The sequence below is a fragment of the Octopus sinensis genome, linkage group LG16, assembly GCF_006345805.1.
Source record: "Octopus sinensis linkage group LG16, ASM634580v1, whole genome shotgun sequence".
NCBI lineage: Eukaryota > Metazoa > Mollusca > Cephalopoda > Octopoda > Octopodidae > Octopus > Octopus sinensis.
Window position 1 is genome coordinate 27,309,985 of NC_043012.1, and position 21,281 is coordinate 27,331,265.

General features: G+C 37.5%; 1 protein-coding gene and 1 long non-coding RNA gene across 2 annotated transcripts in view; both read right to left on the reverse strand.

The window, feature by feature from the left end:
* The window catches only part of LOC115220253 (leucine-rich repeat protein soc-2 homolog), a 220,033-nt gene that overhangs the window by 57,590 nt on the left and 141,162 nt on the right, over window positions 1–21,281 (reverse strand). The gene's annotated exons all lie outside the window — the stretch shown is intronic.
* Window positions 1,738–21,183, reverse strand: LOC118766538. Its single transcript, XR_005002473.1, has 3 exons — window positions 20,538–21,183; window positions 6,210–6,213; window positions 1,738–1,748 (listed from the first exon to the last, which is right to left on the reverse strand). It is a non-coding gene; the product is annotated as an uncharacterized LOC118766538 (long non-coding RNA).

The window sequence follows — 21,281 nt, forward strand, 5'->3', positions numbered from 1 at the left end:
TGTTTTCACCCACCATTCTATTGTGGCCAAAGTTGGCAAATTCTTCACTTTTTTCATTTCGACAATAACTTGTAACTCACAGGTAAGCTAAATATGTTACAGTTTTAAGTTTTATAACACATGTTCAGATTGGCTTCGAAACATGTACAGATTCACATTCTCCATTCTCTACACCAATCAATTTATAATTGCATAACTAGCAATCTTCATTGCTAAGCTGTGAGATGTATAATTGCAGTCATCACATTAAAATCTATCAAATTCAATATGGGCTGAAGTGAGTAATATACATTGATTAATAAACTTTGTTGCTTGAGTATTATCTACTTTGTGTCATGTATACAAACTGTGTAGACGCTTGATTCCAACTCAACTGTAACTAAAGATATTCACTCAACCATGTCAGCTTTCATTTTAGGCACAAAATATACTTCCACATGACACTAATATATGGATGTAGCCAGAAACATACAGAAGGTTCTAAGTTTAATCACATGTTCATTCTCTACAAACACTTGACAGAAAACATTCAGAGCAATGATTGTTTAGTACTACCATTAGACTTGTTCAGTCAACTGTGTCAGGCTAAACATTGTCACTTGATACTAACACATGGATGTAGCAAGGAACCTGCAAAAATTTCTAAGACCAGTCATGTGACTATCCTCTACCGATCAAATTCAAAACATACACTAATTTGAGCCATGAATTCCATATAAAAATAGGGCAAGCTTCAAACACTAGTCAGAAGCAAGATAGCAAAATATAATAATAAAAAATAATCCAACTTTTCTCAGTGCATTTTCAACTTCTATTTTTCCTATATTTCTACCTGTGTGACGGTGTGGTTACTAGCTTGCTCACAAACCACATGCTTTCGGGTTCAGTCCCACTGTGTGGCTCCTTGGGCAAGTGTCTTCTACTATAGCCTTGAGCCAAGCAAAGTCTTGTGAGTGGATTTGGTAGATGGAAACTGAAAGAAGTCCTTCACATATATGTGTGTGTGTGTGTGCGCATATGCTTGTGTGCCTATGTTTGTCGCCCCAACATCGCTTGGCAACTGATGCTGATGTGTTTACATCCCCATAACTTAGTGGTTCGAGATAGAATAAGTACTAGGCTTACAAAGAATAAGTCCTGGGGTTGATTTGCTTGACTAAAGGTAGTGCTCCAGCATGACCGCAGTCAAAGGGCTGAAACAAGTAAAAGCAAAAAATAATGTGGTAAGTAGCTTGCTTACCAACCACATGGTTCTGGGTTGTGTCCCACTGCGTGGTACCTTGGGCAAGTGTCTTCTACTATAGCTTCAGGCCAACCAAGGCCTTATGAGTGGATTTGGTAGACAGAAACTGAAAGAAGCTCATTATATATATATATGTGTGTGTGTGTATGTGTGTATATATATATATATATATATATATATGAAAATAAATGGTGTTAAACGCAGGTGTTATTCAAACAAGGTGTGTTTACGTAACAAGGGAAAAATACACACTGAGACCTCTGGAGATATGCTGTGATTGCGAAGATCCAACAAATGAAGTGAGTTTATGGCTTGCAGGACGGCCTGCTGTGCTTGAGGAGACCTACTGAGTCAAGTACATCATCAAAATAAAAATTAAATAGATATTGTAGTTGTGATACCCATGCCAGTGGCACGTTGGGCCTCACAGAGGCAATGACGAAAGACCGAGACCTCTGAAATATGCTGTGACTGTGAAGACTCAACAAATGAAGTGAGTTCATGGCTCGCAGGATGGCCTGCTGTGCTAACCTTGGATTGTAGGGTGACCCACAGTGCTTGAGGAGACCTATTGAGTCAAGTACATCAACATGAAAATCAAAATCAAATGGAAATTGTAGTTGTGATACCTATGCTGGTGGCATGTAAGAAACACCATCTGAACGTGGCCGATGCCAGCGCTGCCTGACTGGCATCCGTGTTGGTGACACGTAAAAGGCACCAACAAATTGTGGCCGTTTGCCAGCCTCCTCTGGCCCCTGTGCTGATGGCACATAAAAAGCACCCACTACACTCACGGAGTGGTTGGTGTTAGGCAAGGCATTCAGCTGTAGAAACACTGCCAGATCAGGCAGGAGCCTGGTGCAGCCATCTGGTTGCCAACCCTCAGTCAAAACTGTCCAACCCATGCTAGCACGGAAAACGGACGTTAAATGGTGATGATGATATAACTATATTTAAAAGAGAAAAAAACCTCTCTCTTTGCATCCTCATTTAGCCCAAGTGAACCATCATCCATGCAAACACATTTCTCTCCTACCACATCACGATTCTCTCTCACACACTGTCTTGCAACATGAAATACCTCAAGTCTTTGGTCCTCACGGCACAGAACATTTTTTCTTATCTGCTTCCCCTCTGGCTAAATACACCTGCCTCCTAGCTTCCCTTCTGGCAGTCTGATACACTTCCCTACTACCACTGTTCTTCCAGTCCTTCCAAGCCTGTTTCTTTTGTCTAATAGCCCTGTCAACAATATTGTTCCACCACCACGTTATTTTGGGTCTTGAGGAAACTTTGCACCAACCACAGATCTGGTCAATGGCTCTCAGCAGGTTGTCCCTAAGAAACCTCCAGTTGTCTTCTACCCCATGTGAAGCTATATCCCCTTCTATTTCGTCAAAGGCTTCAAGTAATATGTCTCTAAATCTCTGTCCATTCGCAGGATTTTTAAGCTTTCAGACCCTTCTTCTCCATGTTGGTAGTCTTCTGGTCGTCCTCTTAGTCCTGATCCTAAAGTCACTAATTACCAGTCTATGTTGTGGGGTACATTCTTTGCCCGGGAAGATTTTGGCATTTATAAGCAACCATCTTTCCTTTTTCTGGCAAGGATGTAGTCAATTTGGCTAGTATGTCGGCCCGATCGGTAGGTGACTAGGTGGCTGGTAGGTTTCCTGAAGTTAGTGCTGCAAACCATAAGATCATTGGCATCGCAGAACTCCAGCAGCCTGGTTCCCTCCTCGTTGCGGGAATCATAACCGTAGCCTCCATGGAAGCACCCAGCATGTTATCCAACATGCCCATTGAAGTCACCAGCCACAAAGAGAAGCCCAGAAAATCTTGTACCTGTGTTCTTTGCCTGTGAGGAACCTAGCAGAACCTCCTCTCCACCTCACTTCTTGGATGCAACACATATCAACACATCTCCGTTCAAGCAACTCAACAATCTCGCCAGACCTACCTTTCAGTGTGTTATATAGATGTTATTTTTTCTTTTTTTCCCTCTTTTTACTGGTTTCAGTCATTTGACTGCAGCCATGTTGGAGCACCACCTTTAGTTGAATAAATCAAACCCTGAACTTGTTCTTTGTAAGCCTAGTACTTATTCTATTGGTTGCTTTTGCCAAACCACTAAATTATGGGGACGTAAACACACCAACATCAGTTGTCAAGTGATGGTGGGGTATAAACACACACACATACAAATATTTATATATATATGTATATATGACAGGCTTCTTTCAGTTTCCATCTACTAAATCCACTCACAAGGCTTTAATCAGCCCAAGGCTGCACAAATAAATAAATAGAATTTTAACAAGTAGGATACATTCAGATAATTTTTCTCAAATATTTTAACAGAGCATGAAGATGGAAGGAATTCATGTTGTCGCTATTGTGGCTAAGAATAGACTACACTTCCAAGAATCACATGAAGCCTAGTGGGGTCATAGTGTTGTAAGGGATTGTAATTCATTTATCTCTTTATCAACTACTAAATCTAAGACTAGAAGAACATGTCTATTTTGATTAAAGGACAAGAGTGAGTTGGCAGCTCATGGCTAGGTATAGTCATAAATATTATCATATATATCCATTTTCCTCAAGGAGGAAATAAGACATTAGGAATAGCCAGTTGGATATAAGTAACTGTCTACAAAAAGAGGCTGGGAAGGGGAAGACTTTAAATTAAGATGTTAATTACCAGTCAAAGGGGCAAGACCCCAGATGTTAATACAGAGGAAATTTTATTTTGGGGCCCTATTGGTGATTGTTTATAAACAATATTGTTATCTTGTATAAAAATAAATTTAAGAATTTCAAAAATGATATAACCAAAAAAGGTAAAAGGTGTGTATATATCAATTATAAACATTAAAAAGGAAAGATTACATAGAATCAGTTTAATATTCATTCATGTACTTAATTACTTATTAGGTGGTTTCTATAAAAACTGCTCAGTGCATTTACTTATGGAATACTGGAAAAATATACATGCTATCTATTAATTCTAAGCCATGAATCAGAAAAAAGTAAAGATTCATACAGATACACACACATTTATATATGTGCATATATGCATATATACACATACACAAATATTTATAACCATCTTGCATAGACTTAAGTAACTGAAAAATATCTATTTAAGAACAAGAAAAATAACAATTTATAAGGGATAAGAGGTTGATAAGTAAGGATATCGAAATAAGAAAAGAAAATAATAAGAATTTATAGAAAATAATAAGAAATACATATAATCTACATATAAAGGAGAGAGGTTCACAATTAAAATCAAATTCACTTGTGCCTCTGAGAATCAAATTTAAGTTATAAATTGTTCAGGTTGTGAACATAATCATATAGGAGAAACAAGTATGGCACTTAGACGGAGAACCACACTACCTAAGGAACAGATCCGTTTAACACAGTAGACAGATTCCTTTGAGTGAACACATAGAGAGATGTGCAGGTAGTATCCAACCAAACTTCAGTTTTCCCCATCTATCAGCGCAAAAAAACAATTTCTGTACAAGAACATTTAAATAAAGAAAATTTATTTATCGAAAAATACAGAACACGCCTAAATATGAATGCATAACCAACTTTTATCTCAGTCATCATCATCGTTTAATATTCAATTTCCATGCCAGTATGGGTTGGATGGTTTGATTGAGGACTGGCAAGCCAGGAGGCAGGACCAGGCTCCTAACTGATCTGGCAAAGTTTCTACAGCTGAATGCCCTTCCTAACACCAACCACTCTGAGAGTATAGTGGATGCTTTTTACATACCACTGGCAGTTAGGGAACAGGATAAATGACCTGTATCAACTTGCTATGAATGCAAGTAGTAAGTTTACCTTTTACTTATTGTTAGTGCAAGTTTCGAAGAGTGCAGTTCAGCTTTGACAATTAACAGTTATTTTGTCAAAGCTATAATGGAAGTGACAAAGGTGCATATTTAGCATATTTTTATGAGTTCGATAAAAGTAACAAAGCAATGGAAAGTACAAGGAATATTAATGCAGTATATGGGGATCGGACAATAAGCAAAAGCCAGTGTGAACAGTGGTTCCAGAAATTCCAAGCCAGAAACTACAGCCTAGAAGATGAGCCTCATCCTGGAAGAACTGTAGAGCTTGATGAGGATGTCCTGCATATCTTGGTGGAACAAAATTCCATCGTAACTGTTGAGGAACTAGCAGAGAAGCTTGGATTTGATCATTCAACCATTCATCAACCAAGAGTCCATATTGCAAAGACATTATGCATTGATAGACATAGTTTTGTTTTATTTTCTTATTGCTGGAAGTGAAAACAAGCTAAGTTTTTAACCTTGGTCTTAGTTTATTTCATGTGATGATGTTTGATGTTTCTCTCCCACACAGCATCCTTACCAGCCATTTTCTCATAGATATTATGTAGACTAGTTTAGCATGAATTCTTATGTTTTATGTTAGAATAAAACAGTATGATTTTTCATATGCTCCTACGTTTATAGCTTGAAACGTTAATCTGTAATATTATGCAGATTAGAGTGTATTGATAATAATACTCATAGCAAAAGTCATAAACAGAGTTCATCTTGCAATTCTAACTGCATCATCTCTTCACTTTTCTTCTTCATAAATTATGATTGTTTTCCAATCCTCTTTCTTGCCCTCACTGCCCTGCTCACTGTATCACTGCTCCCAACACCCATACCCCTCACCCACACACTATTTGTCTAACCAGGTTCTACACTCATATTGTGAGTATACCCTAGCACTACAGCATTTATCTTCTGCTCTCTCTTACACTTTTGTTGTTTCCTACTTTCTCTCTTTCCATTTCCCTTTGGTCACTCTCTTGTTCTTTTGTTTTTTCTCTGACTAGGTAACCAAGTATCTCCTTTATACCAGAACACTTGTTTCTGGCCTCTTTCTTGTACCTCACTCTCACTCTATCTCTTTGATACTTGATCACCTCTCTAATGCCCCCCTCAGTTGTGGCAGGACACCTGTTTCTGTCTCTCTGTCTTTTTGTCACACTCTAATCTTTCATCCTCTGACACAAGTTTTCCTCCTCAAATGCCCTGCCTTTCTCATAATTCCTGATCTTGTGAGTTACTTGCTTACCCTGCAAGTGCTGGTGCTATGTTAAATGTATCCATTCCACACTGTAATGTGGCCAGTGTTTGGAAAGGCATCCAGCTGTAAAAATCATGCCAAAACTAACTTCACCTGTGCTAGTGCCATGTAAAAAGCACTGAGTCCACTCTGCAGAGTGGTTGATGTTAGGAAGGGCATCCAGCCATAAAATCCCTGCCAAAACTGACATAGTAGCCTAGGGTGGGTTTTCTACCTGGCCAGCTCCTGTCAACCATCCTACCCATGCATGTATGGAAGATGAACATTAATCGATATATATATATATATATATATATATATATATATATATATATATATATATATAAAATTAGAGAAAAAACACCTTTTATCAATTCAAAATGAACAATTAAATTACACCATCCAGAAAATTACATATAATAGAAATATTAACATTAAAATAACAATAAAATGTCAAAGATTAAGTAAAATGCAAAAAAAAAAATAATAATTTATATAAATTGTAGAATAATATATTGTGTGGAATTTGATTTAGTACTTCTAAATTGAATTTTTTTTCCTTGTAAGTTTTGGATTTTATTCCCTCATATATATATATATATATATATATATATATATATATATATATATATATATATATATATATATATATATATATATATTGATATGGGGAGGTCAATTCGGAAACAACTGCTATGACCTACTTTGCTCGTTTGTAGTCTGAAAGTCTGGGATCTAAAGTTATTGTCCTTTGTTCTGCCAGATTCACGAAAGAATAATGACTTTCGGAGAGACCTCTGCCCTTTTTCCGGTCAAAGAGGTGTCGAGGAAGCTACCCTATAAAAAGCAGGAGCTGTGAGTCTGTTGCACAGTCGGTCGGTAGTTCTGGCCAGAGACGGGAGTGATATGGACGGTCAGCCAAGAAGGCAGCTTACATCGTTGAGAAAGACAGACAGACAAAGTGAGGGATGACAAGCGAGAGAACGACAGTGAAAGGATTACGGCGAGAGGCAACGACAACGTGGAGAAGGACATACACAGAGGATTGAGGAGGTGGGGGAGATTACGGCGTGAAGGCACTGGCTATTGTAGTAGCTCGTAACGGTATGTTTATTTATGTTTTGATGTGTTAAAGAAGGAAAAAGAATTGTTGAAATGTAAAAGATTGATGTTAAAAAAGGAGGAAGAAGTACTGAATTAAGGAAAAGAGATTGTGAAAAGAACAGTGTTACAGAGTTGCTGAGGGGGGGGGGAGAGAAAGACTTTAATGTGGACATTATTTGAACTTTGAACTGTATCGTGAACATTAATTGATCTGAACTGATTTGTCTCTGAACTGTTATTGTACCTGCATACTTTGATTTGTTGTTTCCTTGTTTTCTTACACGTATTTTCTTTGATGTATTTGATGTAATAATTGTTGTAAACTATTGTTGTTAAATGTAAGCCAGCCTTCCGCTGTGTCTCTCTGTATCTCTGTGTGTGTTCTCTCCGGTCACCGGTTGCCGAGTTCGCTGCCGCCTTCCCCCCACTGAATTCTCTCTCCGAAGAGTTTGAGCGACAGCAGGTGATTCGTAACAATATATATATATATATACATATATGTACACACACACACACACACACACATTTATATATATATGTATATATATATTTGGTCATCCCATAAATAATGTGGTCTTTTAATACTTTTATTTTTCAAAATTAAGATAAACAAAGTTTTTTTTAATCTAAAATATATTCTCCTTCATTTTCTACAATGCTCTTCCATCTATCTGGTAGACTTGCAAGGCCTTTATTCTGAAATTCACTTATCTGTAATAAAAAATATTCCTCTAGTACTGTCCTGACCTCAGAATTCATATTTTTCCATCCAAATGGTTTTGAAGACTGCAGAATAAATGATAATCAGATGGGGTACCATCTAGCAAATATGGTGGGTGGGGCAACGTTTCCCATTTAAACTGCTCCAGCCTTTGGAATGTCATCCTCACTTATGTGGTCAAGCATTATCCTGATGGAAGAATATCTTTTGTCTTGAAACCAAAGATGGTTGTTTTTCTTCTAGCACCGACTTAAGCTGCTCAAGCTGCTCACAGTAAATCTCCTTTGTTATTGTTTGGTTGGTGTTTAGAAGTTCAAGTGGACTAAACCTTTCATATCCCACCAAACATAATTTTTTATGTGGTTGAAAACCTTCTTTAGCCTGGGTGCCAGTCTTTCTCCTTTCCTTACCCACTATCTTTGGTGCTTGACATTTTTATAGAGAACCCATTTCTCATCACCAGTCACTGTTCAGTCCAAAAAGCAAAGAAGAGCAGACATCCACTCACTGTGCACAATCAAGCTTGGAAAGTTTGTGAGAAACCCATTGACCCAGTTTGCTGACTTTTCCAACGTCTATCAATGCAGAATGTCTTTGCAATATGGACGCTCTCTCTCTCTCTCTCTCTCTCTCTCTATATATATATATATACTAGCTGGTGTACCCAGTAATTCCTAGGGGTAAAGATGTTCTATTAAAACACCTTATTACTCAGATATAAGAAAGCAATATCGTTATAACTGTCAGAAAAGGTGCATTTTCTGTCACAAAAATTTACAAAAAATGTCAGCTGGAGGAGGGAGAGATTGCTGGAGGTTGGCGAGAGAGGGTGTTGTTCACAGAATAACTATTGTTTTACCCTGAGAAAAGTGCTGTTGAAGTGTTAAGTGAAATTTGGCAATCGAAGATTGAATCCATGCTATGTCTGCATGAAGCCACTACAAATATGTTGTGGAAAAAAATATTTATCTACTGTCATGGAGAAAGTGTAACTGTAAAAATGCAGAATTATCGGAGTAATGGGCATTCAAAAAAGTATGTGTATAGAAATGTATGAATGAAGAGATTCAAATTCAGGAAGTGCAATAATAATGTTTAGCAGTTCAAAACTGTGAGTAGTGAAACGCAGAATTAGTTCAGCTGATCGTCAGAATCAAATACTAATCACTTCGTTAAAATCTGCAGGTGGTATGGGTTATTTCTCTTGAGTTGTTTAAATAAAATATTAATGATATGTAGTAGATAGGAGGAGCCATTGGATAAGTGAGCCCTATTACCAAATTTTTCAACAATCTAAGTATGTCACGAGATTTCCGGATTATGAGTTCTACTCATGTATCAAATAAAGAAAAAAAGTGATATTGTCGACAAAAATTAGAAATTGGACACTCAAAAAATCAATATTCAAAGTAATCAAACATACACAATGAAATGAGGTATTTCCCTTGAGTGTTTAAAAAAAATATTGTGCAGGTAGTATGGGTTATTTCCCTTGGGTATTTAAAAAAATTTTAGTTATATGAGGTAGATATAAAGGTCCCTTCCTGGGGCCATATTATCAATTTTTTCAACAATCTAAGTATGTCACGAAGTTTCCAGAAATGAGATCTACTCACATATCAAGTTTCATCAAAATCAATAAAACAATGTAGGAGGAGATAGATAACAATGCTACAAACAACCACATACTGATTTTCCACATATGTAGTAGATATGTATATATATATTTGCATATATCCACACATGTATGTTCATATCTACATATACATACACACACACACACACATAGGTGCAGGAATGGCAGTATGGTAAGACGTTTGCTTCCCAAACACATGATTCCAGGTTAAGCCCCAGTGTGTAGCACCTTGGGCAACTGTCTTCTACCATAGCCAAAGGCAAATCAATACCTTGTGAGTGGATCTGGTAGATGGAAACTGAAAGGAGCCCATCATATATATGTTGACATTGCCTGGTTAGATGTAGATGAGTGTCATTTTCATACAAGCAGTGCTATTCATTTCCAATGTACTAAGACATGTCTGGCCATGAGGAAATATTAGCTTACTTGGAAATAGGTGAGAGTTGGTGACAAGAAGGGCATCCAACCATAGAGAATCTGCCTCAAGTAAACTCAGGCTGACCCATGCAAGCATGGAAAAAGGGACAGTAAATCATCGTCGTTTAATGTCCGCTTTCCATGCTTGTTATTGCCTCCGTGAGGCACAATGTTTGAAGGTTGTGCTTCACCACCTCGTCCCAGGTCTTCCTGAGTCTACCTCTTCTACAGGTTTCCTCCACTTTTAGGGTGCGACTGAGGACTGACAAGCCAGGAGGCTGCACCAGGCTCCAATCTGATCTAGCAAGGTTTCTACAGTTTGATGCCCTTCCTAATGCCAACCACTCCGTGAGTGTAGTGGGTGCCTTTTTACGAGCCACTAGCATGGGGGCCAGTCAGGCAACACTGGCATCGACCACGCTCAAATGGTGCTTTTTACATGCCACCAGCATGAGAGCTAGTCAGGTAGCACTGGCAATGACCACACTCAAATTGTGCTTTTTACGTTCCACTGGCACGGGACCAGTCAGGTGGCACTGGCATTGACCACGTTCAAACGGTGATTTTTACATGTCACTGGAACGGGTGCCTGTCAGGAGGTACTGGCACTGACCGCGACAATGATTTCACTTGGCTTGCTGGGTCTTCTCAAGCACAGCATATCTCCAAAGGTTTTGGTCGCTTATCATTGCCTCCGTGAGGCCCAACGTTCAAATGTCATGCTTCACCACCTCATCCCAGGTCTTCCTGGGTCTACCTCTTCCACAGGTTCCCTCCACTTTTAGGGTGTGACACTTTTACACACCACTGTCCTCATCCATATGTAACATATGAACATACCAGTGCGGTCATCTCTCTTGCACACCATATCTGATGCTTCTTATGTCTCAGGGTGCTTACAATCCGTTTGTGCACACTGACATTACACATCCAGTTGATATATTTGATATGCATTAAATAGCATTGGATGAAATATAGAGATGTACAATCATATTCAACATGTATACTCTTTACTCTTTTACTTGTTTCAGTCATTTGACTGCGGCCATGCAGGAGCACTACCTTTAGTCGAGCAAATCAACCCCAGGACTTATTCTTTGGACGCCTAGTACTTATTCTATCGGTCTCTTTTGCTGAAATGCTAAGTTACAGGGACATAAACACATCACCATCGATTGTCAAGCGATGTTGGGAGGGGAAACAAACACAGACACACAAACGTATACACACACACACACATATATATACATATATATGATGGGCTTCTTTCAGTTTCCGTCTATTTTTATTATTTTATTTTTATTTTGACTCATGTATTACATCAAATTAATGCACATTTTACATTTTAATATTATACACACTGAACAGCTTTTAAAAATTGTTTGCATATATACGTTATGATGTAGATATATCTCTATATATTTATGTACATGTAAGTATTGTAGGTATGTATATGTATGTAGATGCATGTATGTGTGTATGTATACATATCCGTGTGTGTATGTGTATATATACATATGTAAATGTGTATGTATATGTGTATATACTTTTATATATGTGAGCATGTATTTGCATACATATTTTTGTATATCTGTTTGCGTATCCATATGTGTGTATATCTGTATGTATATTTATACTTATGTAGATATACATGTAATTTTATGCATGCATTTTTATGTGTTTGTTGTGCAAGCTATATCATCATCATCATCATCATCATCATCATCATCATTTAGCATCTGTTTTCCATGCTAGCATGGGTTGGACGGTTCAACTGGGGTCTGTGAAGCTGGAAGGCTTCATCAGGCCCAGTCAGATCTGGCAGTGTTTCTACGGCTGGATGCCCTTCCTAACGCCAACCACTCTGTGAGTGTAGTGGGTGCTTTTTACGTGCCACCCGCACAGGTGCCAGACAGAGCTGGCAAACGGCCACGAATGGATGGTGCTTTTACGTGTCACCGGCACGGGGGCCAGGCGAGGCTGGCAACGGACACGAACGGATGGTGCTTTTACGTGCCACCAACACGGGGGCCAGACAGAGCTGGCAAACGGCCACGAAATGGATGGTGCTTTTACGTGTCACCGGCACGGGGGACCAGGCGAGGCTGGCAACGGACACAAACGGATGGTGCTTTTACATTATTAGTTACTTTCAAGCATCATATGTAGCACTCTCTGCCCCTATCTATCTTTTCCCCTTTCTCTCGCCAGTTCTCTGTTTCTCTTTTGTTTCTTTTCTTTTTTTCTCCACTGTTTTCTTCCTCCTCCGCAAACATAATATTTTCTGATTTTCCCTTCTCTTTCTTTCGTCTGTAACAACTAATTTGTATAAGCATATGCTAGATTTTATGCACATGCATGTGTGTGTGTGTGTGTGTGTGTGTGTGTGTGTGTGTGTATATATATATATATATACTCTTGTATTTGTTTCAGTCATTTGACTGCGGCCATGCAGGAGCACCGCCTTTAATCGAGCAACTCGACCCCGGGACTTATTCTTTTTGTAAGCCCAGTACTTATTCTATCGGTCTCTTTTGCCGAACCGCTAAGTAACGGAGACATAAACACACCAGCATAGGTTGTCAAGCAATGCTAGGGGGACAAACACAGACACACAAATATATATATATACATATATACGACAGGCTTCTTTCAGTTTCCGTCTACCATATCCACTCACAAGGCATTGGTCAGCCCGGGGCTATAGCAGAAGACACTTGCCCAAGATGCCACGCAGTGGGACTGAACCCGGAACCATGTGGTTGGTTAGCAAGCTACTTACCACACAGCCACTCCTATATATATATATATATGCATTTGTATATATATTTATGTCTTGCCTATATATGTCTGTATATGTATGTACATGCATCTGTGTTTTAGTGTATATATGTATATTATAGATGGTTAGGTATGGGCATATACTGCTAAATGTATGTCTAAACCAATGAGAAAATTTGTTTTAAATGGATATAACTTTTAATGTATTAATTGATTAATATTTTACAAATAATTATTTACCCTGGGTATTTAGACACTGTCCTTTATGAGCTATTTCTGATTTAAGGTTTTCTTTGATTTTATAGTAAGATGATTTTATACCGAATTTTGTTTATTGCATGCAACCAGTTTAAAGACCGTTAGTTGAAAGGACCAATGAAACAAAACCATTTTCAAATGTGTATCCATTAAACTAATCGTATATGTTCGTATATTTTTGATCCATTGTAAACAAAACTGTCCAATGAACAGGAACGTGAAACTCTGAGTAACAGTTTTAGTGATATTTTTGCTGATTTTTAATAAAGCATATTACTCTACTCCAGTGTAACCAGTAACTGACTCATCCTAACCCCACTGTGTGTATAGCACATATTCACAGCTTAGCAGTGTATTTTTACACACATTTGTCCATAAGGAGGATTTCTTCTCGAGACAATAACTGCAACAAAGATATTTCCTGGTTTGTGCATATGTGAATATGTTAAATATCACTGCACACTGCTATATTTTAATCATCACTATTTATTGTACCAGTATTTAATTAATTTCCATTTTACAAAATTTTGCATACATCAGTAAATTTATTATTTGCTGTTAAAATGTAAGATTCACTGTCCATAACTGATGAACTACAATGACACAAAATTCAAGTCCCAAAGTTTGATGACATCATTCATAGTCTGATGGTGTGATTTAGCACACACTATCTATAAAGAGAATTTCTCTCTTAAGACAATATTCGCAGTGAAGGTTTTTCTATGTCTGAGTGTACATGAACATGTAAAGTATGATTTACACAATCACACCTTGGGCAACTGTCTTCCACTAGCCCAGGGCTGACCAAAGCCTTGAGTGCAGATCTGGTAGATAGAAACTGAAAAATACCTGTTGTATGTGTGTTATACAGGTATTCGATATACTTGTATTTGTTTCTGTTGTTCATATACATGCCTTTGGCCACTCTTGGTTCATTTAAAAAAAATTTGAGCCAATTACTTTGGCCATAAATGTGATTTACTCTTTTTTGTTTCTGAAGATAAGGACAACTGTTGTGCTGATGATGCCAACTGAGGCAAAAACACATATCCATGATTGTTCTGTTGTCTTCAGATGATAAGCCTGTCTTTTTCCTTAGTGGCATGTCAACTTCTAATTTGTTACTAACTGTACTATAATTAAGGAAAAATACATTATCATAATATAGATTTCAGAAGTAGCTTCAGTTTTCAGAAAATTCCCATGGGTTTAGAGAAATAAGTGAATAATTATTTACCTTGCAATAGGTTAATGTGATGAGACCAAAGAGGAAGTAAATTTAAGCTCACCAAATTAAGCTCCCATTGTGATGAGAACATTTTTCTTGCCATATAAACAAAACAGCCCCAGGAAAAAAATCTAATTGGTACATTTAGAATATTTAATTAAAATATTCTTACTAATACAAATATAGATATTAGATGTTTTGATAAAACCTGAGATATAAACAATAAAAAATATTACACTTGTAGAAAGCCTAACTAGAACTTAGAACATATTAACAAATATGCCAATAAATTACCTATGGTTGTAAAAACATTCATAACATTAGTCAGCATACTTCTAATATATGCCATGATAATGCACATTTTTATAATAACACACTGAAAAATAGAAACTTTGAAGCCAATTATATTATAAACATTAGCACAATACACAAACAACTAAAAATAAGAAAAATTATATGGTTTAGTCTACCTTTCGGTTTCTATGGCATGTCAAGGTTTGTAAGATTTGTATAAATTAAGTTCAGAAACACTTCCCAGCAGATTATACAAGAAAATCTTCAACAAAAATAATGTAAACATGAACTATAGATTTACTAAATATTTTCCATTTCTACATTCTGAAGGAATAGAAGCAACGTCACAAATGTAAAAACACAAAATAGCCTGCCACACTGTCATTGTCTTTATTTTGCACAACAATAGTAGGTGCCTTACTAAAGCATTTGGAGTGCCAAAATTTCTTTTAGATGGTTAAAAATAGACATACCCAAAACATATTTACTCCTTTAGGCATCCAAAAAGATACAACACTACTTCAATGTTTCTATATGTCTGAAGTCTGAATGATAATGAAGATTTCAAATAAACTGATCAGCTATGGAAACTGTCTTCATAGAAATGGCTTTGAAAAACTATCTATTTATCCGAGTCATTCACCATCTCAATTCAAGCATTTAATAATGAATAAGGTCCTGGGTTCAGTCCCACTACACACACACACACACACACACACACACACACACACCACCACCACCACTATCCCTTGAGAACTGGTGTTTTGGTATTTATGACCACGTAACTTTGTGGTTTGACAAAAGATACCAACAGAGTAAGTACTAGACTTTAAAAAGTCCTGGGGTTTATTTGTTTGACTGAAACCCTCCAGCAAGGTCAAATGACTGAAACAAGTAAAAGAATAAAAGAAAATCTTTCGAGTATCTCTATGTCTACTATCATTTTTCTTTTTACTCCTTAACAATAGACTTACTTTGTTGCTAAATATTTGAGAGTTCTCTATATAATATAGTTATCCATTTCTAGAAGAAATGTTATCTGGTAAAGAGAAAAGCAAAACTTGATAAACTGCAAGACTGATCTTCAAATTAAAAAATATATATCATAAATGTTTCTCACATTTGTAAATTATGTAAATGCATACATACATATGAACACATACAGCAGAGTACAGCTAGCAGTCACTTGTGAATAAGTATGGTTTGGTAACTTATACTACGATTTCACCAATCACCCTTCACCATTGACTGAAACATTCAGGATGTGACTGCTGGAAAGAAGGAGAGAGCTGCAGAAGCACCTAGCTGGTATTAATTTGCAGCTTAATAAACTGGAGCAACATGAAATGAGGTGTCCTCCTCAGGAACACAATGTACATCCTGGACCAGGAATTAAATCCATTACTAAATGATTATGAGCAAAACACTCAACTCACAAGGAGAGAGAAAGAAGCAAAGAGAGAGACAAGATGTGTGGTTAGTTCAGCAACAAAGAGTATCAAAGAGTCTGTGTGACACTGAACATAAAGTGGTTACTAACAGGGAAAGCAGTTAGTTGAAGAGAACTAACTACAAATAACAGCTGATACAGATTCAAAAGCACTCATTAGGATTGTTGCAGACAAAATCTCTAGAGTTAATGGAATATTAGAGTCGTCTGGTTTTCACTAGTTGCCAGAAAATATACTCTATGGGAAAATAGACTATATGATCTACCCAACACAAACCAGCATGAATAAAAATGGATTTAATAGATGGTGTGTGTGTGTGTGTGCGTGTGCATACACACACATACACACACTCACACAGAGGGTGTGGTGAATATATTGTTGTTTAAATTACACAAAAATAATAACAACACTGACATCTCATTTTAACGAATATATTTACCAAAATTATATTAAAATATCTTGAAATACTAAAGAGTAAATTTATTCAATAAAATCACCATTGGCTTCAACCATGGCCTCCAGATGACTTAGGAAACTTCTGCAACTCTTCTGGAAAGTCTCCTGGTTTAAGTTGGTGAATGCTACCATAATTCTTGCCTTCAGTTCATCTTTGGTGTTACAAGGAGTTTTTTTGATCTCTTGCTCAACTGTGCCCCCACACATAATAATCAAGGGGATTGCAGTCTGGGGAGCTAGGTGGCCAAATGTTAGGGGTGATGTGGTCGTAGAAATTGTCTGACAGCCATGACTGAATTCTCCTGCTTGGTTGGCATGGTGCAGAACCCTATTCCTCTTAAGCCTTCATATATCCTCTGCCTATTCTACCATGTAGAATAGCTGTTCATATACAAGCCTCTGACAACCTTCCTTTCATTCAGAGAGAGAGAGAGAGACCTTTGGTTGCCATCAGAGGTAAAAGCTCCCTGAATTTTTTTTCCCATCCTATTCTTATTCTAACTATTACACTTTCTATATATCCTCTCCACTACTAATTTGGTCCTCTATGTAGCAGCAATTATCCACTACCACTAAAAAGCCTTTGAGGCATTTGAGAAATCCAATTTTCTGAGTATCTGTAGGTTTTATGGCTCCTGTGCATCTTCCATATATAAACACTACTTTCTCTGATAACCTTTCTATTATTCCACAGCACCTCTTGTGTATCCATAGCTTGCACTGGATATACTGTATGGAATTCTTGCATACACCTTTCTTATACATCAAGCATGGCCATTTACCTGAAGTGAGTAGGGTACTGTCTGTTTTCTTGCTTACTAAAATCCTAGTCTTTGCTATGTTAAAACTCTTAGATTTCCAGTTTTGCTTCCACATCTGGAATTTCTTTTCTTGTTCTGATATAGAATCTGCCATGAGAGTAAGATCATGAGCATATAGGGGCTTCTAGTCTTAACTTCCTCTGATATGGCTTGGAGGACAATAATGAAAAGAAGAGGACTGAGGTCTGGGCCTTGATGAATGCCTACCTATACACCAAATTCTTCACCGTACTCATGGTTAACTCTCACCTTACTAAAAGTACATGACCCGTACAGCTTTCACAAGTCACTCATCTACTCCTCGCTTCCTCAGAGCCCACCTACTGTATCACACAGTAAGATACTCTATCAAAGGCTTTCTCTAGATCAACAAATGCCAAGTATAATAGTTTGTTCTTAGCCAAATACTTCTCTTGCAGTTGCCTGACTATAAAAATAACATCAGTAGTGCTTCTCCCTGGAACAAGCCAAACTTCATTTTGTCTAGCCTAATTCTGCTAATTAATTAATTGAGCTATAACTCTCTTGATACACTGTCTAGCAACCTGGAACACCATATGCTTTACAACACTGGCAAAACTGTTTCTGTTTCTGTTTCTCTTTCTCCTTTTGCTATCTACATTTGCCACCTAGCTTCTTTTCTAACTACATGATACAATTCTTTACTGCCACTATTTTTCTAGTTTTTTCCAAGACTGTCTCTTCATTTTAAAGATGCAGTTTACTTCACTGTTCAATCATTAAATTGCTCTTGGTCTGGTTGGAATTTTGCACCAGCTGCAGATTGGTTCTGTCACTCTTAATTAGTTTTCTTGCAGGAACTTCCACTTCTCTTCAATGTTACATGTCTCCTCTTCACTGTAAACTGCTTCAGCTATTACTTCTCTAAATTTCTGACTGTTCACTGGATCTTTAAACTCCCAGATTTTGTTTTTCTAGATTGGTTTCCATCACTAAAGTCTTCTAACTTCAAGTTGGAAGTAACTAACCACTTTATATGTCTCAATTTATGTATCAGAGTATCAACTAGCTCAGCAGATGCTGTTATACACCACTGGTCACAATGCATTTCCAATTCAGTCTTGATTGCACCATTCTTTTCTATCTTAACTTAAACTGCTCGACTAAATTGTCTTTCCATCATCATGGAGGCCTTCCAAGTGGCCTTTTCCAATATCTTGGATACTCCTTGGCAACTGCACAGGGTCAACTTATTGTCTGTAAACCTTGCAACATGTTCTGCTGCGCAGAAATTGTGCTTTCGGTACTCTGTAATCACATTGTTCATTCTGTTCCCTTCTCAAATTATCTCATTTCTAATGTGCTCTCTTAGTGATGTTCCTAGGATGAATTTTTCCAAGGCCCTTTGTGTGATAACCAAATGATGTTAAATGCCTTCCATCCTGCCCATATTCTCTTTGAAATTTCAGCATCCATATCTCCGCGCATATTCAATGAGAGTCCTTTCCCAACTCTAAATGTGCTACATCTTCCAACTGCATATATTTTGTTTATGTGTGGTTCGTTTTAAGATCTACTGCTCAGCTCTGAGTGATGGGAAATTTTAAAGCAAAGGATGGAAAAGGATGACAGGGAGAGAAATATGTTGGTAAGTTTGGATCAGGAAAGAGAGACAGAGAAGAATGTATGGTTACCATGGCAGAAACAAGAAGACTTTACATTGGGAACAGCTACAAAGGAAGCAACCTGGAAGTGGATGGACATGGATAGCTCCTAAGTGCTCAACACAAAACTGAAATTGACTACATTGTGGTCAAATGGTGCATATTACAGGACATTTCAGTAGTAGTTCTATTCAACACAGGTAGTAATCATCATTTACTATTGGTAAAGATCATGATCAATGAAATCAGAGAGAAAAAGGCTCTGCATATCTCAACAAAATATCAGGGAAACAGTTACAGGAAGTTAAAAAAAAGAATTCGGTGTCAGTTTGAAGAACTAGATGAAGACTAAATTTGCTGGTCCAGAAAATTAAAAGCTGCATATAGAAAGCAAAAGCTGCAAATCAGCAGGAGCCTAGAGGAAGAATCTCAGAGGAGAAGAAGAAAATTTAGAGAAAAATGATGAAAAGGAACATGAAAGATAACCTCAAGTATTCTGTTCTCTACAAAGCAATCACAACATTTATAAAATGAATTCAAGGATTTTAGACTGAAGAGATTGATCCAAGCTGTGAAAGAAAGGAAAAGTTTTTAAAAATGAAGGAGAGGGCTGACACTCTATAGCTCAGAAGTTACAGTACTTAAGAACAAGGATAGGCTCATGGTGACAGACAAAGAGTAGATGGAGGACGTATGCAAAACCTTCCACACCAACCTTTTTAAATCATCAGTGAAGCTTGATTCCACACCACTACAAATGCCAGAAGTGTCACCTATTCTGATCAATGAAATTGAAAATACCCTCAAACTGATGAAACAGACAAAGCTCCTGGAAAAGATGGCATCACGACAGAAAGTTAAGTTGTAAAGGTGAAGAAGCTGTGGAAAATCCTTCTTCTATACTAAATCACTATCTGAAGGAGGGTAAATACCCTCACTGCGGAAAGAGTCAAATACCATCCTGCTCCATAAAGAGGACGATAAAGAAGATTTTAAAAACTATCACCCCATATGCTTCTTGTCTCACCTCAAAAAGCTGTTTGTCACCAGACTATCAAAACACCTTGACTACCAACAGTCAGGAGAGCAAGCAGATTTCCGTAAGACCTATAATATGATAGATTAAGTATTTACTCTAACACAGTTCAAAAAACAAGTGAATAAATACAAGCATTCTCAGTATACCTGGAAAAAGCCTTCAATAGCATCGAGATGAATGAGTGTTGAAATCTCTGGAAATGCAAGGTGATGAGATGCAATACATCAAACTGCTCAAAGATATAAACCTTGGATACACAACAGATATATCTCTGCTGTCACCACCAATAAAGATACCAGCTGAAAAGGATAGCAAGCAAAGAGATACCATCTCTCCAAAGCTCTTTACCACATGTCTAGAAATGGTCATCAAGGACACTGACTGCACAAGTGGTATGAACATCAATGGTGAGCAACTAACACACCTCCAATTTGCAGATTACAGTGTACTCATCACTGAACTGCAGACCATGCAATTAGTGAATTAGTGTCTGTATAGTATATATTTATTATTAGTCCATAACTTTTCACCCCTTGCTGTACTGTCATCTCCTACTCTCCCTTACCTCCCCCAATTCACATGTATCATTTAATCACTCATACCCCTTATCCACAGTTCACAACATCTACCATTGACTCTACACAATATACTTATCCTTCAGCACCTGTTTTTCATTCATTCCATCAACCCCCTCACCATTTCACATTCTCTAACTCTCTATACACTCTTGCAACCTTTACACCATTCACATCCTGTCTCTTGTACAGGGATTACACTCCTACTCTCTCTTAACCCTGTAGTGTCTCTACAACGAGAAATTAGTTGTATTCTTTCATCCTTTAACCTCTTATCTCCTAGCGTAAAGCTGCCTTCCTCTCTACTGTAGCACCACTAGTCTCAAAAGTTGCATGGCAACCTCACTAGTGCTAGAGCAACAAAAAATAAAAACAATTGGTATACTCTGTAAAATAGTTGGCATTAAGAAGGACATCCAGCCACAGAAACTAAACAAATCTTGAATCTCTGACATGCCAGATCCTGTCAAACTGTCTAACCCATGTCAGCATGAAATATGGCTGTTAAAAATGATGACGA